The following is a 9,765-nucleotide window of genomic DNA, read 5'->3' as shown; positions in this document are numbered from 1 at the left end:
GTTCTGGCTGAGGCTATTCATGAAGGCCCCGTCTTCTCAATCTTGCCTCTTGCCTAAGGTGTGGTGATCTTCAGGTTAAATCACCATCAGCCAGGTCTTCCCCTCAAAAGGGAGAGCAGCCTATGGTCATCTGGGACTATGGTGAAAGAGTGTAGAAGAGATTTATTAGGATGCTACCAGGACTTAATGGTTTGAGTTATAAGGATAGACTGGTACTTCTTTCTCTGGAGTGTAGAAGGCTGAGGGGTGATCTTATAGAGGCCTATAAGGTAATGAGGGGCATAGATCAGCTAGATCGTCAACATCTTTTCCCAAAGGTAGGAAGGTTTGAAACTAGAGGGCACAGGTTTAAGGTGAGAGGTGAGAGATACAAAAGGGTCCAGAGGGGCAATTTTTTCACAGAGAGGGTGGTGAGGGTCTGGAACAAGCTGCCAGAGACAGTAGTAGAGGCAGGTACAATTTTGTCTTTTAAAAAGCATTTAGACAGTTACGTGGGTAAGATAGGTATAGAGAGATATGGGCCAAATGCAGACAATTGGGACTAGCTTAGGGGTTTAAAACAAAGAGTGGCATGGACAAGTTGGGCCAAAGGGCCTCTTTCCATGCTACAAACCTCTATGATTCTATGACTCTATGACTGTTGTTTGGATCAGTGCCTAAGCTGTTCATGCTTGTACTATTCAGGGATCCTGCGTATACTCAGTCCTGTTTGTTTCAATCTATGCAAAGACTTCATTTTAAGGTATTTCTCCCAATGCACAATTACATTTAAATGCTGTACCGTAAGGGTTAGCTAACTCTGCTCAGCTGAACAATTGTAGCTAACTTGATGGCATGTAGAATTAGAAGGCATGATGGGTTAGCTAAAAATTGAGTGCATTTTATGCAGGCAAACAACAGTTTTCCATAACAGCTGCTGCAAGGGTTGTTTTTCTAGAAACAGACAGCATGTGAAAAACACTTCCAATAATGAGATAAGGATTGAAATATATTTTGGTTTTACAGTGTTCAGTTCAGTTCAAGTCCAGTTCAGTTCAATTCTTAGAGGAACTGGCTGAGATGGCACAATGGTTAGCACTGCTGCCTCACAGTGCCAGGGTCCTGGGTTTGATTCCTGGCTTGAGCACTGTCCATGTGGAGTCTGCACATTCTACCTGTGTCTGCGGGTGCACCAGTTTCCTCCCACAGTCTGAAAGAGGTGTTGGTTAGGGCAATGACCCGAACAGATACTGGAAGCTAGGCAACTAGGAGAATTTCACAGTAACTTCATTGCAATGTTAATGTAAACCTCACTTGTGACGAATAAATACACTTTAACCAGTCTCCAAGTTGATTTTTTTGCTTCTGTCACATTAATATTATAAGTCTGTTTCAATAAAAGAAAAGCATTTTAAAACTCATAGCAAGTTCTGCTCCCTCGTCTCGCCATTCGAATGAATGGACCCAACAACCCTTTTGCAGGTTGTGAACATGTTCCTGGACAACTTATCAGTTGTTCAGCTCTGTGGCAAGTGCTTTAGGTTGTGTGTCATTGTTGCAAATTCTGAGTGTGCTTCACAAGCTGATGAACCAGTTTCTCCAATAGCATGAACCTCCTGACTTTGTTAAATAGTCACTGAGTGTCGGTGATCCATTGGTGTTGTCTGTATAATGGACAATTGCAGCTGAAAACTGACCATTATACAAACAACACCAATAGATCACCTCCATTCTTACGGATTGAGCTGGTTTCGAGGTGAAACTTCTTCTATTCCTTTGCAAGCTGAAAGCATTTTCTAGGTTCTTTCCTTCCCTCAGGAGTCAGCTACAAAATGTTGCAGAAAACTTGCCTGAAATAAATCTACTGGGAACGTCAAGATGGAAGTTTGACATTTGTAAATTGGATACTTAGTAAATTGCCAAGTGTATCTGCGTTATCAACTGCGATTAAATGTATTCTTGGAGTTTCATCACATGACTTGTCCCATTTAGTTGATCTTTCTCTACACCCTAGCTATGGCACTACATTCTGCACTCTCTCCTTTCCATCTCTATGAATGGAATGCTTTGGCTGTATACTGGACAAGAAACAATACTTTTCACTGTATGCTAATACATGTGACAATAACAAATCAAATCAAAGACATTCCAGCCATTAGTTGGCCAACACATCCACCCTTGTGACGTACAACCTATGCCATTTGAAAAGCCACAAGACTCATTACCCAAATGGATGATAATTGACTGTCAGCCAAACAGCCTTTTCCCCACATTATCAATATTTTACGGCAGCCCTGTGGTTAGCACTGCTGCTTCACAGCACCAGGGACCCGGGTTCAATTCCGGCATCAGGTCATTGTCTGCATGGAGTCTGCACATTCTTCCCATGTCTGTGTGGGTTTTCTCCAGATGCTCCAGTTTCCTCCCAAACTCCAAAGATGTGCTGGTTGGGTGGCTTGGCCATGCTAAATTGCCCCTTAGTGTCATGGGGATTAGCAGGATAAATATGTGGGGCTATGGGGATAGGGCCTGGATGGGATTGTTGTCAGTGCAGTGCATGGCCGCCTTCTGTACTGTAGTATTGTAAAAAGTTAAAGTTTTAAAGGTTATTCATCACAAGTAGGCTTACATTAACACTGCAATGAAATTGTTGTGAAAATCCCCTATTTGCCACACTGGTATCCGTTCGTGTACACTGAGGGAGAATTTAGCATGACCAATGCACCTAACCAGGTGTGGGAGGTGTGGGAGTGTGGGAGGAAACCGGAGCACCCAGAGGAATATCATGTAGACATGGGAAGAACGTGCAAACTCCACATAGACAGTTACCCAGGCTGGCACTTGAACCTGGATCCCTGGTGCTGTGAGGCAGTAACGTTAATCATTTTGCCACGATGCCACCCTATTCTATGATTTTTCTATGATTTTTTTATATCTGGAAAACAGAAATGGCCAAAGAAAATGACAGTTTTTAAAAAATATCCCAGTGATATTTCTTCAGGGTTGCGCAGTGTGCCAGAGCTTGGTCTTCAATTCCTGTAGGTTCCAGGTTGTTCCAGGAGGGTTTTACAAACCTTGTCTGGTGGAATGCACATACAAAACCTGAATTCAATATATGTATATTTAATTTATTAATAAAAATACTGAAATTAAACTGATCTACTTTTGAATAATCCTGTTATTGTGTGCAGTAGTGAGATGACCTGAGCTCAAAAGAGCAATTTGGAGAATCAGTTTAAGTAGAAATAAAAAATAGGAAAGGTTACAGCCATCTGTGGTCAAATGGACAACGGCCTGAGAAGTTCAGCCCAACATAAAATTGGACGCTTTAAGTTAATACAGCTAAAACTGCTTCTGAAAGATTACCGGGCAAAAGCCAACAGGGATACATACCAGAACTGTCTCACCTATTGAACAGGAGTACTTCACATTAACAATAGGGAAATCATCATAAACCCAGAACCCAGATCTTTTACGTATTGAATAGAGAGCTCAAACTTTACAATGGAATATCCATTATGTCCCAAAAGCTATTAGGAGGTACTCAGCCAGAAGACATCATGACTGTGTATTCCCCAGCTTCAGCCCTGCTATTAACCGCATCCTGAAAAGAGATCCATCTTTGTGCTGAAGACCTTGAGTTCGCCTGTCATCATGAGCCCAGTGAATTGAATCCAAAAGCTCAATCAATTTCACCACACCGGGGTAATGTCTATTTCTCAGGCAGTCAGCCTTGTTTGGGGAAAGTTAGCTTAATTTGTTGTGTCAGAATTGTTTCCTTAACCTGTGAGTGTTTTAAATAAAGTTATGTTTGAAGCACAGTCCTCTGTCTGTATCATAAAGTAAAAGCATTTGAGTAAATGTGATAAACTGGCCAAAGTTTCTGTACAGACTATTTCTGGACAACATGTCTTGCTGTGGGACGGAGGCCTTGTGGCCCAGTGGGTAGTATCCTTACTACTGGACCAGAAGCTCTGGGTTCGAGTTCTTTTTAGTAATTTGTGAAACATGGGCATTGCTGGCTGGTCAGCATTTATTGCCCATCTCTACTTGCCCTTTGAACTGAGTGGCTTGATGAGCCATTTCAGGTGGTAGATGAAAGCCAACCACACTGCTGTGGCTCTGGAGTCACATGTAGGCCAGACCAGGTAAAGACGGCAAATTTTCTCCCCTAAATAACATTAGAGAACCAGATTTTTTTTCTGACAATCGGCAATGGTTTCATGGTCATCAGTAGATTCTTAATTCCAGATATTTTTTATTGAATTCAAATTCCGCCATCTGCCGTGACGAGATTTGAACCTGAGCCCCCAGAACATTAGCTCAGTTAGTGGATTAATAATCCAGCAATAATACCACTAGGCCATCACCTTCCCACAGTGCCAAAACTTGTTGGCTGAGAGAGGAGCATTCAACATGGTTCAATGGGCTGATAATCAACTTGGGGATCTTACCTCCACTTCCCTCACTATTCCTGAAAGTATAGATGTTAAGATACACGAGAGAGGGAGAGGACAAAGTACAGAGGAATAAATGTGCCCCGTAAGAAATTTATTGCAATAACCACGGCTGACTTCCATCTTCATGTTGATTGTGTGAGTCAGATTGGCAAGGGAAGATGGAAAATTAGTTCAAATGGTGTATTTGGAACTATTTCTTAGAGGAGCATGTTCTAGAACCAATGAGGGAGCAGGCTATTTTAGACTTGATAATGTGCCATGAGGCAGGATTAATTAATAACCTGAGAGTAAAGGCAACAGTGATCATAATATGAATGTCATGTTCAGTTTGAGGCTGATGAATGTGGGTCAAAGACCAGTGATTTAAACCTAAATAAAGGTGATTAGAAGGATATGAAGGCAGAATTGGCTGAAGTGAATTGGGAAATTTGTTTAAAAGATAAGGTAATGGAGATGTTTGAGGGGGTATTTAATAATTCTTAGGAAAGATTTACCCAGTGAAAAAGAAGTCTTTTTGAGAAAGATGTATCATCCATAGCTAAATATGGAAGTTAATGATAATATCAAATTGAAAGATAGACTGTACAATTGAAAGTGGTAGGTCAGAATTTAATACCAATCAAAGAAAGACGAAGCAGAAAGAGGGAAAAATTACAGTCTGGAAGAAAGAAGGCTAGAAAAATGAAAACAGATAATAGGAATTTCTGCAGGAATTTAGAAAGGAAGGGAATAGGTAAAGTGAGTTCTAGTCCTTTATTGTGATTGTCTGGATTATTAATTTTGCAGTGGGAGAGGGAGGATCCAGTTGTTGTGGCCCATATAGGCAGCAACAACAACTAGAAATAGGAAAGAGTTTCTGTGTAGAGAAAATAAGCAGCAGCCAGGCACTAACTTAGAAAGCAGAACGTCAAAGGTTATAATTTCTGGATTATTACCCGAGCCACGTGCAAATTGACATTGGGTCAATAAAATAAGAGAGGTGAGTCCAAAGATGTGCAGGTTTAGGTGGATTGGCCATGCTGCATTGACCCTAGTGTCAGGGGGGTTAACAGGGTGTAGGATTACAGGAATAGGGCCCGGGTGGGATTGTGGCCTCGATGGGCCGAATGGCCTCCTTCTGCACTGCAGGGATTCAAAAGTTATTTGGTGCTTGTCTTCATTGTAGAAGACTTAGAAAACTGCCCAGAGATACTTGAGGAACAAGAGATGAAAGGGAGAGAATATTTAAAACAACCACCATCCCCTGGGAATAGGTACTAGGATAGTTATCAGACCTGAAGGCTGACAAGTCCCCAGGATCTGATAGCCTCCATGTTCAAGACTTGAAAGAAATTGGCTTTAGAAATAGCAGAGGCATTTGTTATCATCTTGCAAAATTCCTTAGATTCTGGAAGGGTCCCAGCAGTATTTTTTTTCCTTTGTTCAAGAAAGCAAGGAAGCAGCAAAGTTTGGGCCCATTAGCCCAACATCTGACATAAGGAAATTGCTGGAATCTGTTATGAAAGATAATATAGCAGGAAAATCACAGTGGGATGGGGCAGACATGATGTAGTTTTGAGGAAAGGAAATTAAGCTTAAGTAATTTATCGAAGTTCTTTTGAGGAAGTAATAAGTAATGTGGAAAATGGGGAACTTGCAGGTGTAGTGTATCTGGATTTTCCAACTGCATTTCAAGGTGCCACATCTGCTCTGCCCGAGACCGTAAGAAACTACAAGGAGTTGTAAATGAAGCCAAGTCCATCACTCAAACCAGCCTCCCATCCATTGACTCTGTCTACACTTCCTCCTGCCTCAGAAAAGCAGTCAGCATAATCAAGGACCCCACGCACCCCAGACATACTCTCTTCCACCTTCTTCCGTTGGGAAAAAAGTACAAAAACCTGGGGTCACGTACCAGCCGACTTAAGAACAGATTCTTCCCAGCTGCTATCAGACTTTGAATGGACCTACCTCACACTAAGTTGATCTTTCTCTATACTCTAGCTATGACTGTAACACTACACTCTGCACTCCTTTCCTTCTCTATGAACAGTATGCTTTGTCTGTATAGCGCACAAGAGACAATACTTTTCACTGTATGATAATAAATGTGACAATAATAAATCAAATCAACGCAAACATTGTCACACAAGTAACAGTCCATTGATATAGGAGGTAATTTATTAGCATGGGTAAAGGATTGGTTAGCTAGCAGGAAGTAAAGAGGAGGGATAAATGGGTCATTTTCAGGTTGTCAAACTGTAACACTGTCAGAGAGTCAGTACAGACTTGATGGGCTGAATGGTCTCCTTCTGCATGGTAGGAATTCTAGAACATAAATTGTGGGGTGCCCCAGGGATCAATGCTAGGGCTTCAGCTATTTACAATCTGTATCAATGACTTGGATGAGGGGACTGAATGCATGACAGCTAAAATTGCCGATGGCACCAAGATAGATCAGAAAATAAGTTCTAAAGAGAACACAGGAGGTTTGCAAAGATTAAGCGGGTGGGAAATATTTTGGCAGATGGAATATAATGTGAGAAAATGTGGACTTGTCCACTTTGGCAGGAAGAAGAGAAAAGCAGTTTATTATTTAAATGAGGGAAGATTGTAGAACCCGATGGTACAGAGGCACCCAGGTGTCCTAGTACATGAATCACAAAACAAATGTAGGTACAGCAAAGGGAAGGCAAGTGGAATGTGGGCATTTATTACAAGGAGAATGGAATATAAAAGTTGGGAGGTTTTTCTGCAGCTGTAAAGGAGACTTTGTGGTGAAAGTGGTAACAGCCTTGTCACTGGATCAGAAGCTCTGGGTTCAAGTCCAACATCATGACTTGTTGGCCATGAGAGGAGCATTCATCGTGGTTCAATGGGCTGATATTCAGCTCAGAAGTCCTTCCACCGCTCCCCCCCACTATTCCCCAAAGCATAAAAATCAAGATGGGTGTGAACATATACAAACAACAACAATTGCAGCTGTACAGGGCCTTGTGAGCACTGTGTACAGTTTGAATTGATTTATTATTCTCATGTATTAGCTTACAGTGAAAAGTATTGTTTCTTGCACACTATACAGACAAAGCATACCATTCATAGAGAAGGAAATGAGAGAGTTCAGAATGTAGTGTTAGAGTCGTAGCTAGAGTGAAGAGAAAGATCAACTTAATGTGAGGTAGGTCCACTCAAAAGTCTGATGGCAGCAGGGAAGAAGCTGTTCTTCAGTTGGTTGGTACGTGATCTCGGACATTTGTATCTTTTTCCCAACGGAAGAAGGTGGAAGAGAGAATGTCCGGGGTGTGTGGGGTCCTTAATTATGCTGGCTGCTTTTCTGAGGCAGTGAGAAGTGTAGATGGAGTCAATGGATGGGAGGCTGGTTTGTGTAATGGATTGGGCTTCATTCAGATCCTCTGTAGTTCCTTGCGGTCTTGGGCAGAGCAGGAGCCATATCAAGCTGTGATACAACCCGAAAGGATGCTTTGGTCTCCTTGCTTGAAAAAAGATAATACTGCATTAGAAGCAATTCAGAGAAGATTTACTCCACTCATTCCTGGAATGAAAGGCTTACCTTATGAATAAAAGTTGAACAAGTTGGAGGAAGAATGCGCAGGGGAGTAAGAAAGGAAATGGAACTAGATGAGTTTCTCATTTGGAGAGCTGGTGCAGCCTGATGGGGTGAATGGCCTCCTTCTGCACTGTAACAATTCTGTGTTTCTGTTGGGCAGATACCCATTGGGGTTTAGAAGAATGAGAGGTGGTCTCACTGAAGAATATAAGATCCTGAGGAGACTTGACATGGTGGATAACGGAAGGAATTTTCCTCTTGTTGAGCCACTAGAATTAGGGAAAATAGTTTAAGACAGAAACAAGAAAAAAAATTATGTCAGAGGGTCATGGGTCTGTGGAATTCTCTTGATTTGATTTGATTTATTATTGTCACATGTATTAGTATACAATGAAAAGTATATTAAAGATGTTACTAAACTAGAAAGAGTGGAGAAAAGATTTACTAGGGTGCTATCAGGACTTGATGGTTTGAGTTATAAGGAGAGGCTGGATAGACTGGAACTTTTTTCTCTGGAGCATAGAAGGCTGAGGGATGATCTTACAGAGGTCTATAAAGTAATGAGAGGCACAGATCAACTAGATAGGCAATATCTTTTCCCAAAGGTAGGGGAGTCCAAAACTAGAGGGCATAGGTTTAAGGTGAGAAGGGAGAAAGACAAAAGGGTCCAGAGGGGCAATTTTTTCACACAGAGGGTGGAGTGTCTGGAACAAGCTGCCAGAGGTAGTAGTAGAGGTGGGTACAACTTTGTCTTTTAAAAAGCATTTAGACAGTTACATGGGTAAGATGGGTATAGAGGGATATGGGCCAAACATGGGCAATTGGGACTAGCTTTAGTGATTTAAAAAAAAGGGCAGCGTGGACAAATCGGGCCGAAGGGCCTGTTTCCATGTTGTAAACCTCTATGACTCTATGGCTATATTGTTTCTTGTGCTCTATACAGACAAAGCATACCGTTCATAGAGAAGAAAACAAGAGAGTACAGAATGTAGTGTTACAGTCACAGCTAGGATATAGAGAAAGATCAACTTAGTGAAGGTAAGTCTATTCAAAGGTCTGATGGCAGCAGGGAAGAAGCTGTTCTTGAGTCGGTTGGTACATGTCCTCAGACTTTTGTATCTTCTTCCTGATGGAAGAAGGCTGAAGAAAGAATATTCAGAGCAGTGCAGGCTAGGTCACTGAATCTATTCAAGGTCGTGTTTGATAGATTTTTTGATGGATAAGGGAATTGAGGGGTTGACAGACGGGAAAATGGAGTTGGGACCACTACTGGATCAGCCATGATCTTATTGACTGGAAGAGCAGATTCAAAGGGCTTAATGGCCCCTCCTTTGTTCCAATGGTGATGTTTTTGAAGAATAATTTTGCCAGGACAGTATCTTTAAAACAAATTTTAACTTCTGATGTGTCGAACTAAGGCAATTCTTTTCAGTTATTGATTTTTGTGATTGTAAAGTTGCTTCTAATAGCACATTCAGAACAAAGAGCAAAAACTTTGCAACCATTAAACCTGTTCCTCAGAACAAAGGCATTATCTATAACCAAGCTGTAGATATACACTTGGCCAGGTTCATGTAGAGACCAATGATTCTTTTTTTAAATAATCATTTGATATCTTAAGGTGCAGCATAATGGTTAACTTTCGATCCTCCTGCAATAAAAACATGGCTCTTACTTTGGCTTAGTAGAAGTCAGGCTGTTATGAATGGCGATCTCTGTTGCTGTGGCCTGTGCTTTGCTATTGATGCAGCAAATTGGCCGGTGAAATTGCTGAATGAT

The sequence above is a fragment of the Carcharhinus amblyrhynchos genome, chromosome 11 (assembly GCF_965287045.1).
Source record: "Carcharhinus amblyrhynchos chromosome 11, sCarAmb.v2.hapA, whole genome shotgun sequence".
Classification (NCBI taxonomy): Eukaryota; Metazoa; Chordata; class Chondrichthyes; order Carcharhiniformes; family Carcharhinidae; genus Carcharhinus; species Carcharhinus amblyrhynchos.
Note: the sequence above shows the minus strand (reverse complement) of the source record.